Source organism: Terrapene carolina, unplaced genomic scaffold (genome assembly GCF_002925995.2).
Source record: "Terrapene carolina triunguis isolate 2854851 unplaced genomic scaffold, T_m_triunguis-2.0 Scaffold68, whole genome shotgun sequence".
Taxonomy (NCBI): domain Eukaryota; kingdom Metazoa; phylum Chordata; order Testudines; family Emydidae; genus Terrapene; species Terrapene triunguis.
In genome coordinates this window covers 37,155,244-37,171,691 of record NW_020664419.1, presented here as the reverse complement: position 1 = coordinate 37,171,691, position 16,448 = coordinate 37,155,244, and the positions used below count along the sequence as shown (strand labels likewise).

General features: G+C 41.3%; 1 protein-coding gene across 2 annotated transcripts in view; it reads right to left on the bottom strand.

Annotated features, from left to right (window-relative positions):
• Positions 1-16,448, bottom strand: part of CADPS2 (calcium dependent secretion activator 2) — a 557,199-nt gene that overhangs the window by 356,838 nt on the left and 183,913 nt on the right. The window lies entirely within an intron of this gene.

The following is a 16,448-nucleotide window of genomic DNA, read 5'->3' as shown; positions in this document are numbered from 1 at the left end:
TTTTGTACCCCGTGTGAGTTGCTGCTGAGGTGCTGAGGCGATCAGAGTTGCCTGTTCTCACTGCTGTCAGCACCAAGGGTAAAGACCTTGTGGGAGATCCTTTACCCTTTTGAGTATCTCTGAGCGGAGACATTAGGGCTTCCTGCCTCTTCGCATGAGAGGGTGAAGCCGTGCTCCTGGTCGGTTCTGACTTGGCAGTGGAGCGTGAGGGAGAAGATTTACTGCCCTTCTCCATAGGCAGCTGCAGAGCTTTCTCCATGAGGAGCATTTTTAGCCGCAAGTCTCTGTCACGGCAAGCTCTAGTTTTTAAGTTGGTACAGTGGAGACACTTCACAGGGACGTGTGTCTCACCGAGGCATTTAACAAAGAGTTAGTGCCTGTCAGACCATGTCAGAGACTCCTTGCAGGAGCCACATTTCTTAAAGCCTGGCGACCCTGGCATAATGAAAGTATGAGCAGGCGGGGAAGTCTCAACGAGAGACTAACTTGAGGAATTTTTTTGTTTTAAACTAACCAATTATGCTAAAGGAAAGGGAGAACTGGGAAATGGCTAGCTAACTAACTGAGCGCATGTGTCCTGACCAGGCACTGCTACCAAAGATCTCCGATCACCGCCAGAACGTACCGTCACCTGGAGTGGAGAACCCACAGGGACAGCACTAGAAGAACCACCATGGGACATGCCCCCAGAAGTCCTAGCAACACACATGGATACAGCAACTTGGGCAGGGCTTTGCAGTGTAGTTTGAAGGTCCAGCATAGCCCCGGCTAGGCTAACCCAAGTGCAAATCATCTGGACTAACTCTACAATGAAGACATTGCCTATCATCGCCTTGCTTTGAGCTCAAGACATGCCCCAAAAAACTTGGTTATCCATTAAAAATTTCAATCTGTGTTACAGTGAGTGATGAGCTAGGTTTCTGGGAGAGAAGACTGTGACAAACAATGTCTTAAATTACTTTTAGATAAATCACTCTTATGCTTGCAGATTCTCTGTCAAAGGATGATGATGATAGAGGATAGATTTTGAAGCTGTATAGTTAACAAGGAAAATTTGAAAGAAAATAAAAGACTAAGTAACCCAACGAGTTATCTAGTTGCACAGGCCATCCCATTACCACAAGTCCATGCTACAAATGCATAAAATGGATGCATTTTAAATTATGTTGTTGGGTTTTTTTTGTAAAATCTGCATTGTTCACTTTGTTACCTATAATACACTCTACTTTATTTCTCAGTGGCGTTTTTGCTGATATATTATGCATTCAAAACAAGAGAGCAAAGGCCATCTTCCTATTTGTCTAACTGAAATGCTGTGAAGAGAAATTCCTTCCAAATGATGATGATCTCCATAAAATAAAAGGTATAAAATATATTTTTAAAAATCCTGGTTTTCCTGGTAAATGCCAATTTCTCAAAACCATGAGAAAGGAAACATTTTTAATGCTAATTCCTTTCTGGGTCCTGTATTCCACCGGCACAGCACAGATACATAGCTCTTCTTCATAGGCAGATCTGACCAGAGAGCAACCAATTAGAAATTCTCCTGGGAGCAGAAGAGGAGAAAAGACAAACGAGGCAATGTCCAAGAATAGATCTTAAATTATTGCCCTGACTCTGTGAATAACGGCTGCAAAACCTGTCACCTGCAAAGCAGGCTATCCTCCCTGATGAAATACAGTGTGCACAGATGTAAAGAAGCCACTGTTAAGACTCAGCTCCAGAAGCCATATTAGAAAGTGGACATGGGCTGCAAACAGGCAGAGCAAGGAAACCTGCCAGTATGGGCTGAATAGCACCACTACAACCAATGAGCTTCCTACCCTCTTTCATCCTTTTGTCTCCTGAGCTCATTCTACTTCTGAAAAATGATAATAGAGCTCAAAAGCCAAAGCCTTACCCCTGCCTAAGTTTTAGTGTCCCAAAGGGCAGATGCTAAAGTATGTTGCTTCTGCCCACCTGGCCAGCTGAAAGACTGTCAGATAAAGGCTTAGGACAAAAGGGAGAGGGGAAGAGAGCAATGGAAACTTGGAGTTTTAGTGCCCGACATTTTGCCTAGCGTGCATACAAGGATGAATTACCCATATGTCCTGTGCCAATAAATCTGGGACTCAGATGTAGAGTACAGTTTGCTTTTTTATAGAAACCAAAATATCAGCCCCTATAATATATGCCACAGTGTACATGTCCTCCTTATCTGAACATACCTTGTATAAGCTTATTCAGGTACTGACGGAGTTAAGATCAGTTCCAGATACAGCCATATACATGCTTTATACAAGTAAAATGCAAATACGATAGTAATAGAGAAAGCCCATACTTTCCAGCATTGCCAATCCCAAATATTCAAAAATCTCAAGTCAGGCCCCAACAAACCATGGGAATGTAAAAAAATAAAATAAAAGTTGGGTTCCTTTTATTTACTTTCCGCTTTTTGCATTTTCAAGCTTTTCTCTCAACACGAGGGCCAGAAATTTACATGTATTAAACATGGAAACTAAGATTCTCGTATAATCCCATGAATCCAGAAACTGGGGCTTTCAGGAAAAAGCCCACCAGAGACCTTGAGACTTCCAATAAAATTGTGAGAGTTGGCAACACTGAAGAAACATCTAGTGAATCTATTTTACAGCTGGTACAGGAGTGCTCCCACATGAAATGCATTTCAAAAGACAGATTGAACTTTCAAAGTTAAAACCTTCAGATTAGGGATGGTAAGGGAGGAATAATGAATGGTCGAACAAAGTGGGTGTGCACTGATAGAAATCTGCTATAAACAAAATAATTTCTCCATTACAATAAACAGGTAAAGTGTATATTTATTAGCATAGGGGAGAGATATAGGAACTGCCCTTGACATAAATAATATGCTGAAATGGAAAAAAAAAAAAAAGAGGAAGAAGTAGAAGTATAAAACAAACATCACTGACCTTGTCATAAAGGAGAAATTAAATGTTTGTGTAAAAGAAAAACAAACAAAATACTAAAGAATCAACCCCAAACCAAAAATTTTAAGATTGCTGAGATTACTGAGATGACTGAGCACATTGATTTTTTCAAAGTTTGCTACCTAATATTTTATCCCTGAACAAATATCAAGTGGCCATTAGAAATATTTAACCAAAAGGCATTTCGGCTAACAATTATATTACAAATCTTAAGTCTTAGACGTAAGATTTTGCAGAAAAATGTTAAGAGAATTTACATAAAAGAACTAAAGTACAGTACTGATGGTTCCTGATGCCAGATACCTACTAAGGCCAAAATGAAATATGGTTACCATGAAGAAAACAGAAGCAGCACTACTTTGTCAACACTGAGGTTTAGGAGACTACATGACATCTAAGATGCAGGCTGAGAACTTGCTTCTAACTGAATCAGGTTTCAGAGTAGCAGCCGTGTTAGTCTGTATCCGCAAAAAGAACAGGAGTACTTGTGGCACCTTAGAGACTAACAATTTGTTAGTCTCTAAGGTGCCACAAGTACTCCTGTTCTTCTAACTGAATCAGTCTGCTATGAACCATCACTATATTCCTTGAGGAACTACTGGGCAACATTAGATCAGAAAAGTAGAATCCAGGTACCCTACAGATGACAGACATACAGGAAGAAACAACACTTGTCAACAAAATACCAGTAGGGGAAACTACAGATAGGAATGTTGGCCTCACCTTTGCAGGTGACACCAAACATGTGGAACATTCAGAAAAAGGAAATATGGAAATGGAAAAGAAATGTTCAAGAAACCACAACTAGAGAAACTGCATTTTTTAATAATAAAAACATAGAAGATTTCAGTAGCAGATGTAGCAACTCTACCATATATTCAGCAGGTTTCTTCAGTTGATCTAAGTGCTTTCTCAGACAGAATTCAAAACCAGATACCATCAAAATACTTCCATAAGTATTAGGCTCTTCCCCCAACTCTTCTCACCTGTCTCTTTTCCCAGAACTGTAGGAGTATACTGTCCAATTTAGAGACAGAGATAAAATAATTTGCCAGATGGAAAGAGGATTTAAACATCAACTTGATTGATTTAAACATCAAAATCTCATTCTACCTCCACTAATTCTACCTCCACTACAGCTCAGAAACACAAAATAAAAAGGCAGGAATTTCTAGAACCAAGTGCTACGAAAAGCATAGATTCAGCTAAGCTTTGCTTTTCCCAGTGAAGCAGCAGAAGCCAGGAAAGACAATGGCTCTTGCTACTACACGAAAAACAGGAAAGAAAAACTGCATCAGACCCAAATATTATTTATTATTGTATAACTTCCAGCCATTCTTATCCTCTTTGAGCTTACCACAGAACTCATTGTTTTGTAAGTCAAATAAAAAACCCTTACATTGCTCCTCATATAGACTAGTCACACTCATAAATCCAACAGCCAAATACTAGCAAAGAAGGAAAAAGCAAGTGATTTCATGTTTTCACACATCAACACCTCAGCATCTGGCAGCTTCTACTGCATCAATGGTAAGAAAGAAACTGACTGTTGAGGCACTAGGGCTCACTGTCATTCTATAGCAGGGGAAGAATAATGGAATACCATGGAATTTTAAAGTGCTCGGCATTTCGCCATCCATTTTGCACTAGAAGTATAGATGGGAGTCTGTGACAAGTGACACCTTTGGAGAAAGGTGTCCATTGTAATGACAATTATCTTATGTATTTATAAGATGCTATAAAACACTTATAGCATATCCAAAGACACTCCATGACCAGGGACTTGTATACATGCAAACTCTCACTGTACAAGGGTTTTTTTTTTTATTTATTTCCTATAACATTAAACCCTTTCAGGAATTTTCCCAGAATTCATTTGTAAAATTCAGGCTTTCTGTAACACAAAGATAGATAATCATCACTTGATTGTTCCACAGTGACTTCAGTTATAAAGTGAACGCAAATTTGAGGGCTTGTCTCAGAAGAATTAATATTTAATTTTCAAAATATTATGTAAAATGTTTCTCTCCGTAAGCGTTAATTATTGATTAGATTTCCTCTTGAGTGTTGAAAGCAAAGTGAATCTATGTAATTAGGGCAATAAATGTTAACGAATGCTGTATTCAGTATGCAAAAGCACCTTGAATGTCACACCAATAATTTATCCCAAATAATTGTATCTGGCTGTCACTTAATTAGATAAGAGCCTTAAAATTCAAGAGAACAGTGTATCTTTAGTTGAACTGCCAATATATTATACTTTTTCAAGACGCAAACCTTTCATTAACTAAGTTGTTTTCAGATTTCACAGAGTGAAAAAAACAACCATGTCTAAATAACAAAGCCTTACACAGAAGGAGGGAGTTCATATTTATTTGAAATGAAATCAGCATTTACATTTAGTTTAAATTTAAAGATGCAGCTTCTGGGCAAATATTCTAGAAACAAAATTTTTTAATTAAAAATTGCTTTTTTTAAGCAGGACAATAACTGTGAGGAATGCCATTCTCAAGAAACACATATGAAAGAATGAATGAACAGATGGAACTGTTCCGGCTGGTGGATGCCTGTGATCTCTTTCTGGTAGCTGTTCCCTGAACTGAATCCGGAAGATCCCTTTCAATCAATCAAATCAATAAATAAATCTGATTCACCGCTTTCACCAGTTGTGGGAGCAAAGACTATAGAAATTAGAGATAGTTATCTGCCAACAGATGAGATAGAAGGAGATGTGGAGGGAATACTTGGAGTTAGTACATAGCTAACAAAGGAACTCTGGATCATTGAAGCTTGCCTATGCCTGAAATCAAAATTCCCAATAAGCTCCACTAAGACTTAGATTTTTGTTTCTGTGACTCCATTTGTTTTCCATTATGGCCATTTTCATCTTCTGTTAACATCCTTCTGAGGTGAGCTCTCTTATCTGATAGTACCCATCCTCAGCCCAAGCCTATGATCGACTTCCCTAGCACTGTGTTTTCTTTGTTTGTCCTGAATCAAAGATACTCCAGGATCCGTATCACTCTGAAAGCACTGATCAGAAACATTGTCTAGGAAAAGATAAGTGAATTTCCTTCTTCCTTAAAGCCACTATTACTACTACATAGAGAGAGACCCTGGAAGATCAAATGATAATGATCAAAGTTAGGAAAAGAAAATGGGTCTCATCCGTATGCAAACAAGAATTGTCTGAGGATGGTAAAGCAAGAATGCTTTGAAGATAAGCCTCTTTTAGGAACTTATTTAGATGTTTCGGATCGGGCATGAGGTGAGGAATTGGCACAACTAGGGCCTGGTCTTTTCTGCATTGATCTGTCCTACTGCACCCTGGGAAGGTGAGCAGGGGAATCAGGAATTCAGGATTATCTGCCCGACCGCACTCTGAAAGTGAGACGGGGAAACAACACTGTTTAGTTTCCTTTGAGTTTATCCCCATAATACTGCTTCAGAGGGTGGAGGAAAATTGGGCTCAAAGATTGCTCTGAAAATATTTCAAGTTGCTAGTGATGTCCACATGCTCAAAGAGGCTGAGCTCATTTGTCTCCCCTCCCTCAGATGGCTTCCTTCTCGGTTTCTCAAGGAGCTACTCACCTGGGGCTCAAGGACGGGCTGCTCCAGAAGCTCCACTCTTCTCTGTTGCATGGCATCCAAATGGGCCAGATAGGTCTGTGTTTCCCCTGGAGGTTTCAGTCTTGGATATGAGTAGGGATCCCCAGGGGGTGGAGGGTGGTGGAAGGGGAGTTCTGTTATAGAAGTGGCAGCAAAGGAAGATACCTGGGCCAAAAGCCCCTTACCGCATTCTCTGACACGGGCAGTGTCCATGCTGTGTCCAATATCCTCCATCTGTGACCCTTTGGGAAGCAGGAGGAGGAGGTAGTTGAACTTTGCAATCAGAGACGTGGTAGCTCGTGCATGCTATGGGGACTCAGGTGCAAATTTCCAACTGGTGCACTGGTCTTCTGACTTCACTCCAATGAGTTGGAAGGGTAGGGAGGGAGCAGTTGCCCTGGAACCATTCTTTTCCATTCCTCCCTAGTTCCTTTCCTCCTGGGGAGAGGATGCCAAAGCCTGGCCTGGCCTGCAACTTGCCCAGCAGAGCTGGAATCTTCAGTCCCACCTTTGGATCCCCTCCTGCTGGGGAAACCCTGCCCAGACTGGGCTGAGAGGAAAACTGCTCTCTGCCCACGCAGCCAGCCAAACTTCCTAATGAGACACTTGATAAGGTGGGGGAGCAGAAGACAGACTGGCTTTTCTTGGCCTAGCTCTGCCCTGACACCTTTAGGAGCACCAGCTGCAGTAAATGCCTCAGAAAGGGAAGAAGAGCTGAGACGATAATGTCTCCCAAAAGTCATATGCAGCCCTGGGACACGGATGGGAATTTGACAGACATCATTCAACTGAATTACTACTCTAAACATTCAAAATAAAGTTTGAAATATTCCTCAGAAAAGCTCTGCGGCAGGGAGGTCTGGCTGAGCCGCTGACAGTTTGGAGGCAGAGAAAGTTCAGGAGACAAGCCATTCCCCTGCTGCCAGTGATTGGCAGGTCTGAGTCTGCCCCCAAGAAGCAAACAGGCTCAAGTACCTATTGTAACAGATCCATGGAGATGAACCCAAAGAAGAAAGGGCATGGAGTAATTAGATGGTAAGTCCTCCATTTTCCAGTCTGTCAACTTCACTGCATATGCCAGCTGCTCCCACAAACCCAAATGTACAGGGCAGGATGTGGAATCTTGGGGGCGGCATGGAGCAGAGCTGCACAATGGCCAATCCCTCTGCTGGCACAAGATCTGTTACATTATGTAGTTTACACTAGTGGTAGAAATTAGAGCAGACCCTGGTCACTCTCCCTTCCACCAGGGCTGGGTTGGCTGAGGATCAGGGCTGCACCTGACTCCCCGTGGCTACCACTCAACAGTATGTCCAAGCTGCATTCTGATGCAGTGAATTGGAGCCAAAATTATGCTGTGTACACTGAACTAAACTGAGTATCACCATGCAGAGTGTGAAGAAACAGAAAAATGAAGCAGAGAGACTTGGCTACCATAGAGAACTCTCAGTGCCATATATGCAAACAACATTATACATGCAAATTACCTTGAGGTCCTGGGTATCTTAAATATTTTAGTTCGAAACCAAGACTTGTTTTTAATAAATTCACAATATGAGCCAATAAGGGCTGTCAAACGATTTTTAAAAATGAATCGTGATTAATTGTGAGATTAAAAAAAAAGTGGTGATTAATCTCCTGTCCTGCTCACTGCCACGGCTGGTGCCTCCCTGGCTACCCCCAAATTTCATCTCCAGAGGTGTGCGATTAACTCTCGTTAAAAAAATTACACATTAAGTTGTTTTTAATTAATCGCATGCGTTAACCTGGGGGGCAGTGTAGCTCCCTGTCATGGTGGCAGGGAGCTGGCACAGACAGTAGTCAGTCAGTGTTTCCCTGCAGGGTTCTCCCCCTCCTCTGGGCTAGGAGTCAGGGCCTGAGTGGGCAAGATCCTGGTAGTTGCGAGAGACCAATCAGATGCAGATGCAAGGGGGGGACCAATCGGGAAACGGACCAATCAGGACTCTTTCTGAGCTGCAACGTCTGCTCCACAAAACCCCCAGACGTTGCCTCTTATTTGAATATTCTGTCTGGATAGAGAGGACAGAGGATCAAAAAAAGAGGCCACGTCTTGGAAAACCCAGACATATGGTAACGCTATGGATATTTTCTCAATGAGACTCTTAAATTATATTTTGTTGCTACGGTTATGTTATCTCTTACATTTCTGCCGCACAAGCTGGAAGCCTTCTACACCACGGATGTGCCTTCTTGTGGCTCTGAAGGATTCTAAAGATTCCTAGATTTCCATTTCTTCTATAAAGCTCACAGCTGAACACCTAAATCCAGTTTAGTCCATATATGGTCAAACTTCAACTAAAGTCGGATAGTTTAATTCCTGTTTCCTAATAGCCAGCCTCAGTCTAAAACTCATCCTAAATAATTAGAGAAATGTAACCTGGGAAATTTCCATGGAAGCCTGTAAATATCTTTAGAATGTCTGAAGCCAGCAGATCTTTGTTCTCCCATATAATGTACCCCAGATTGCTATAACTTACAAACTTTGCAGAGACCTGTAGCTTGGGAAACAACAGTAAGGAAGCTATGGGGAGTAGGCTTGGCAAGTCAGTCAGTCAATTGACCAGTCAAATAATGTCAGTTGATGGCCTATTTGACCATGGTCAAATATTTCAACAAGAGTACCCTGCTGTAGTTGGTGTCCTACTTTTTTTTATTTTATCATGGTGCCATCTGTTTGCAAGCCTACTTAATTGTCTTGATCACTCATGTTACACTACACGCTAATGCCACCTGTTTGGCAAAAGGTGACAAATCGAAAATTGAGCACCTTCACTGATCTTCTTGAATCAACATTGTATTTCTGTATGTATGTATTTATATCTTTATTTGTATACCAGGCCATTAATGTACATGGCGGTTTACAAAGCACATTAAGTAAATTAAATGACATGGTTCCTGTCCCAAACAGCTTACAATCCAAACTGACTAAGCAAACACAAAGAAATTGGGGGGGGGGGGGAGTGAAGGATTCAGTAATTAAACCTCTTCCCCCAACACAAAGAGAAAAACGCTTAACCATTAAGCCTCTCCCTTACAAACAAAACTATGACAGCAATTAACTTTTTTATATTATTTAACAATATTTAATCAATATTTGACCGGTCAATAATATTTGGACCAGTCAAATACCCTAGTGGGGAGGTAAAAAAAAAAAAAACCTATATATTCCCACTGGAAGCTGACCTTGGAATTCTAAAAGTTGTCACCAGTAAATTATATTCTATTAAAAGAGACTACTGCATCTATTTTTTTTTTTTGCCCCCTATTGTTACACAAAACACCTATGATCTTTATAAGTGAGAGATTAGAGACATTTTTTTTTTGTATTTGATCAGTTCTTAGTGCAGTTTTAGCTACATATAATCATTTTCACAAGTTCCTTGTATAATCAGTTAGTTTCCCTCATTGCTTGTGTAGGTGTTTCACATAGCAAAAGGGAAGATAAACATCTTTAAAAATAGGAACATGTGATTGTAAATTGGCAGAAGGAATTAGAGGGCAAGTGCAATATTGGAAAGAACTCTTTGTGAAACACGAGATTTCAAATTGATAATGTTCCTTTGAAACACTAAATATGCACCAAAACCCCCAAGTTCTGAAAGCAGTCATATTTCCCAGTAGTCACAGAAACAGCAATAAAATAATCATAAAAGCAATGTTGACTACGCGTTTGGATTTTTGTGTGTCTTTTGTTAAATAAAGCAGATTATTTCCCTTCTCAACACATACTTAGGAACAGACTCCCAAGTCCAACTCACAACCAGGGGTGCCATCTTTGTACCCTCCCACTTCTGGGCTACTCTTGGGGCTGAAATGGCACCTGACCATAGGTGCTGGAACTAGGGGTGCTGTGGGTGCTGACGCACCACCTGGCTTGCAGTGGTTTCTATCATATACAGTTTGGTTCAATGGCTCTCAGCACACCCACTATACAAATTGTACCAGCAGCCCTGCACCTGATGTAACCTAGGTAGCACAGGTTTAGCATGCAACTGCAAGGTGCCTGTGGGCTACAACACTACTGAGAATCACCACAGAACACAGTATTACAGGCCCATCCTCTCTCACCCTATCATGCCCCTTGTGCAGGGACCTGTGGTGGCGGCATGTGCACAGCAGGCTACAGAGGTGCTATGCATTGAACTGAGGTATTCCCTCCTGGCTGGCTGCTGGGATGCCCTGGAATGCCACTGCAGCAATATACAAGGGCTATTAAGCTAGGGTGAAATTTTCACCCCATATCTCCCACGCCTCATTCATCCTGCACAAAAATGTAGCATGAAGGATAGAAGGAGTCAACAGGGGAAAAAACAGAAAAAAATATAGGAGGTGGGGAAAGGGGGAATTATAGATGAGGAAAGGAAGGAAAAAAATTAGACACAAGAGACTGAAAAGCTAAGGAACAAAGATAGGCAAGAGAGAAAAGGAGGGTGAGACGAGAGCTCAGGAAACACAGCAAGTAAAAATATGATACGTTGTTATACGGAAAGTTTATTGCCAAGCTACTGCAATAAAACACACATTCCTGGTTGATATACATGTCAGGGGACATGCTTATGCGGAAGGAGGAGGCTCAGAAGCCCAGCTTATAAATGGGAAATGTGCACAGGATCCTAAAGTCTTTACAAACAGGAGAAAAGAGAACTTGCTCTGGGTTGATGGGGCATGTTTGTTTTAGTGGCTTTGGTGTAGAGCAAATAGCTGATACAGGCCCAGACACAAAACTGGCATCTCTGAAAACTACTCTCTTATTCTCCAGAATCTCAGCATTCATGTTTTAAAAATTAAGTCTCTAGCTATTATGGCTGCAAAGGAAACCTCAAAACTGTGAAGAGAGTATAACTGAGGCAGAGATGTTAATGATTTCATTCCTCTTGAAAGCAAGGCAAGAAGGGTATCACAGATCCGCACAATTCCCTGAGACTGACATCTCATTTTGGGTGGTATTTGGGAGATGCTACAGCTCCCCTCCACAAAAAACCAAACCCAAGAGCCTTGCAGAGCCCTTGTGCATACACAAACCACACCAAGAGGCACTCAAGCTCAAACAGCTAATGGAGCCAAGTGTCACACACAATTATATTTTTAATATCTGCGCAATTTACTCTAAGCAGCATCATATTTTGAGGATGCAAGCTGAACCTATTTTGTGGACAGAACTTAGAAGAATATCACAGCCTCCCCCCCAGTTCAAACCCTGGCTTCGGTGTGTATTTGTTAATACTTGCCAGAGCCAAGTTATGGTCTGTTAAGTTTAAAATGTTCTAAAATGGAGGAAATTGCATCAGTTATTTCAACATTTTTCAGAGGGGAGGAAAAGGACCAGTTGGTTGAGGGCTGTGAAGCAGAGGACCATATGGCAAGGGAAACAAAGCATCAATTTACCTTCTACCCCTGAACCAGCTGGTCCTCTGAAATACCTGATGCATTTCAATCCCCGCTTCCTTTCAAACTGGCAGTGGAGGTCCTCTTCTTCCCCCCTGAGGAAAAGGGGAATTGGTGAGGAGGCAGACTGTGTTAGAAGAGACAGAGAGGCAAAACGTCTCCTGTCAGATACTCCTGCTGCTCTACCTACTGCAGGGAAAGCTGAGGACCCAACATATTCCACAGCCAGACACTCGCTTCTCCCATTTTTACCACCTCAACTTGCCATGGCTGGTGAATTTCACTTCACCAGTCAGTGAGAAGCAGCATCCCTAAAGATGCTGAACTCCCCTAAACAAGGATGAGAAGGAGGGAGCTCCATTTTCAAGGCGGTGGGGCACAATACTGCAGGCAACCAGTGGGGGCGCTGCTGGAGCCTGCAGCAAAGCAAAGAGAGCAGCTGCTTTCCGTACTCCTGCCTAACACAGGCAGCTGCTGCAAAACTTTCAGAGGATCTGCATGGGAGACAGTGAACAGAGGTTGGTAGGCAGCACTACCTACTGTTACCCACATCTATGGGCCTCAAAAATAGCAGCTTAACTGTAGGACAGTTTTCCCCTCAAAGATATATTCTGTAGCCTGGTGTTTCCAAAGGGACTGAAGTACAAAGAGGAGGACAAATAACTTACAACTCTCTAAACAAATTGTAATTATACAAGTTTGCTGTGATGGTTGTTTCTCACAAAGGGTGAATAAGCTCACTCAGGATTTCATTTCAGACTCCAAGTCTGTCAGAAGCACAAATCAGAATCTGACTCATCGAAACCTCTATCAAAAATTCAATTTTAACATCTGTTTGTTCTTTCTCACTTGTCTGGCTGTTTCCTCTCCTCCTGGATAGTATTGATTGTCACTATCTGCAAGTCTAAAAAGCCATGGCTAAGGGAAATAAAAGAGCATGCCCGTATGTGGGGTGGGGATAGGTATGTAAATAGTAGGTGCTGTCTGGATGTAATTTTGCTTTATTCTGATTTTTCACTTCACTTTTGCTCCCATTCTGTGAATACCCTGAAAATACAGGGAAGTAGAATACAAAACAAAAAAACACTTGTTATAGCTATATTGGGATGTGAAGGCTTTCTCTGTCAAAAACTACCATTAACAGCATAAGGAACAGGTCGCTAGCTGCCTGTGGTACACTTGCTGTGAAAACTGAGATCTATGATTTTAGACTATGGAATAATCTCCCAAAGAGAAAAGTGGAAACCTAGTTGCTTGAACTGGACTGCACAAAGCATTACACAAAGTGTGCAGATTGGAACAATCCTGTACTGTGAGGAGGATAAACTGGGTCAATGTGGCTCAACAGGTGTGCTGCAACCTGGAAATGGTCACTAGGAGATATCCTGTGGGTTGCACCCCCCCGGCTAAAGGAAACAAAATCCCTGGAAAACTATGACCAATAGTGAAACTGGTCAGGGATAGGTTTGAAGTAGCTCTCTCCTTCCCCACTCCTTCTGGTTTGCTGCGTGTTGCTTCCCTCCACTCCTGCTTGTTTGCTGTGTGTCCTCTACTCAAACTGACAACAATTGCTCTGTTCCCCACCCCCGAATGCATACCCACAATGGCTTGGTTCTGGGACAGGTAAAGAAGTGCTCCAAGGAGGTGTAGTACAGGATTCCCAACCTGCAGAGCTCAGCACTGTGCAGGTAAGGAGGAGGAAAAAGTCCCATTCCACTCCATAGCACCAGCTCCCCATACCAGCAGTCTTACCAATCTTGGGAGACAACCCCCTTGATGCACATACATAAGCCCATCCCCACCGCCACATCATTTAAAAAAAAAAAAATCTACAGCTCATAAGGCCAAAAAGACTGTCCCGTGACCCAAAATCCCACTAGGACTGTGGAATATGGTCAGTCACTGGATGATATTTTTAGTCATTTTGCAGGTCACAGACCAAAAATGGACTGAAAACCACTGGACTAGATAGAGTTGGAAAACCTCTATTAGCCTAACTTCCATAATTCTATTAAAATTCCTGCATTAAATCAAATGAATGCCTTTGGGCATAACCATTAGGTTGCGCTAGCACAACTATTTTCAGTTCTTAACAACCAAAATCCATTCTTCAAAGCTCTATAGACATATTCACCTCTGTTACTACAGTTAAATCCATAGCAATACCATTTACTTCAGTTGAGTTACTCTGGATTTAATAAACATAATGACAGAATTTGGCTGTCTACAAGGAAAAGTAAAGTGGGACCTAAAAACATCAGGAGCCACCTGGGGAAAAAAAGTGGAAATGAAAATAAAATGCAATTCTAACAGTCTTTAAAGACTATTTCTACAGGGCCTCTACTACAGCTATGGCTGTTTATTTGTAGAATAATACAACTGATTCATTAGCATTTTATGTGGTGTTAAAAATCCCTTTTGCAAAACATTTTCTACCTCTGCTTGTGATCTTCATGTCCTCAGAAGTCAGTCCCATGCAACTTCCCCATGTGAATTGGGGAGAATGTCACAAAGCTAGTAGTCCTCTGGTGGGTACATGCATGGAGGGAGGAAGAGATCAAGGGAAGGAGGATGGGAAGGGGGCAAAGAGGACAAATAAAATTATGGAATAATTTCAAGCTCTTTTCACTTAAACCTCTATTTCCTGAGAAGTCGTTTTATTTTATTGACGAACAGCTGGAACTGAAAATGAGACACCTTCAATATATAGCCCAGAATACAAACATTAGTGTGTTCCATCAGAGGTAAAAGCTGAGAGTGTGAGGGTCACTAAACACAGCAAATGTTTCAGTGACAGGAACAATTTTGTTGTATAATTTTATGTCAATCCACTGTGTACATTTAGTAGTCAATTCTCAAGATCTCTCATTTCCCCCTGTGCTGATATAGTCCTGTTGGTGTACATTGACCTGCCATATAGAGCATGGGGGGAAAAAAAGTCTGAAGCACAGTCTAGTCCAGTGGTTCTCAACCAGGGATGTGTGTACCCCTGGGGGTACATAGAGGTCTTCCAAAAGGTACATCCACTCATCTAGATATTTGCCTAGTTTTATCATAGGCTACATAAAAAGCACTAGTGAAGTCAGTACAAACTAAAATTTCATACAGATAAAATGAGAGACTAAGCAATTTTTCAGTAATAGTGTGATGTGCCACTTTTGTATTTTTATGTCTGTTTTTGTAAGCAAGTCGTTTTTAAGTGAGGTGTAGCTTGGGGGTAAGCAAGACAAATCAGACTCCTGAAAGGGGTACAGTAGTCTGGAAAGGTTGAGAACCACTGGTCTAGTCGCTGACGTATAGGCCTAGGACTCAGGTGATCTGGGTTCAGTTCCCAGCTCTACCTCAACTTGCTGCGTGACCTCTGGCAAGCAGACATCTGTGTTTCAGTTTTTCCTAATGGCATAATTATATCCAGTTCAAAGCTTCTAAGCTTCTAAGTGTTCATTCATTAATAATAGCAAAGTGCTTGGTGATCATTGGATGGAAGGTCTCCAGAAGTGTTATTTTATGGAGTTTAACCTGACCACTCCTGAAATTATACAATTATCTGGATTTGTATTGATTGCACTGTATAAATAACTATTGATATGTTCCATTAAGTGGAAAGATGTGGGGGGGGGGAAAACACTTGTGAAGTGTTAGTCAAAAGAACAAAGTGCAAAACAGCTGAAAATAAGTAGGAAAGTCATATGGAAAAGTTAAATAATGGGATGCCTTTTAAGGGTTTAACTTTTCTTGGATGGCTAAAGATGTGTGTTATAAACAAATAATTTGGACAAATTATCAATACAGCTACCATCATTTTCTGCATTAAAAGGTCAAGTAATGGCGAATTTACAGTCACACCACTGTTAAGACAAGGTCAGCCAGCTAGGTAAGTAAATAAGTTTAATTAATTTATATTTATTTTGGTAGTGGTGGTGGTTGCAGTAAGATAGCTGCTATTCTGTTATCCTTATGAAGGATAATAGATTTAGTAATTACAGTACTTTTTCATTCTAAAATAGTTCTATGACGTTTTTGAAAAAAATAGTAAGGTTATAGCTACAAGAAGAACATTTTAGCAGTCTACAGGTTTTATGGCAATACATTTTATATTACAGTAGAACCCTGTTTATCTGACCCTCCATTATCCAGTTCTCCGTATTAACTGAACAACCAGCACATTCAGATCCAGAAGCAGAAGAAGGTGACCTCTCCTGTAGCTGCTAGATGGTGCTGCAGCCTCGCACTCTCCCATTGGCCAGATTATCCGATTTTTTGATTATCGGATATGGCCCCAGTCCCAATTAGAGCGGATAAACAGGGTTCTGCTGTACTAGTAGGTTGTTTATTTTGTAATTGATTTAGATCAAATCCTGATTAAACTGGCTTTGCTCTCATTCTATTAATGGTTTGGGGAGAATCATTCTTCTTCCACAGTGCAGAACAGCAAAGCAGCTGCTAACTCAGTTCATTGGAGTTAGTAGCAACGAAGGCCACCAA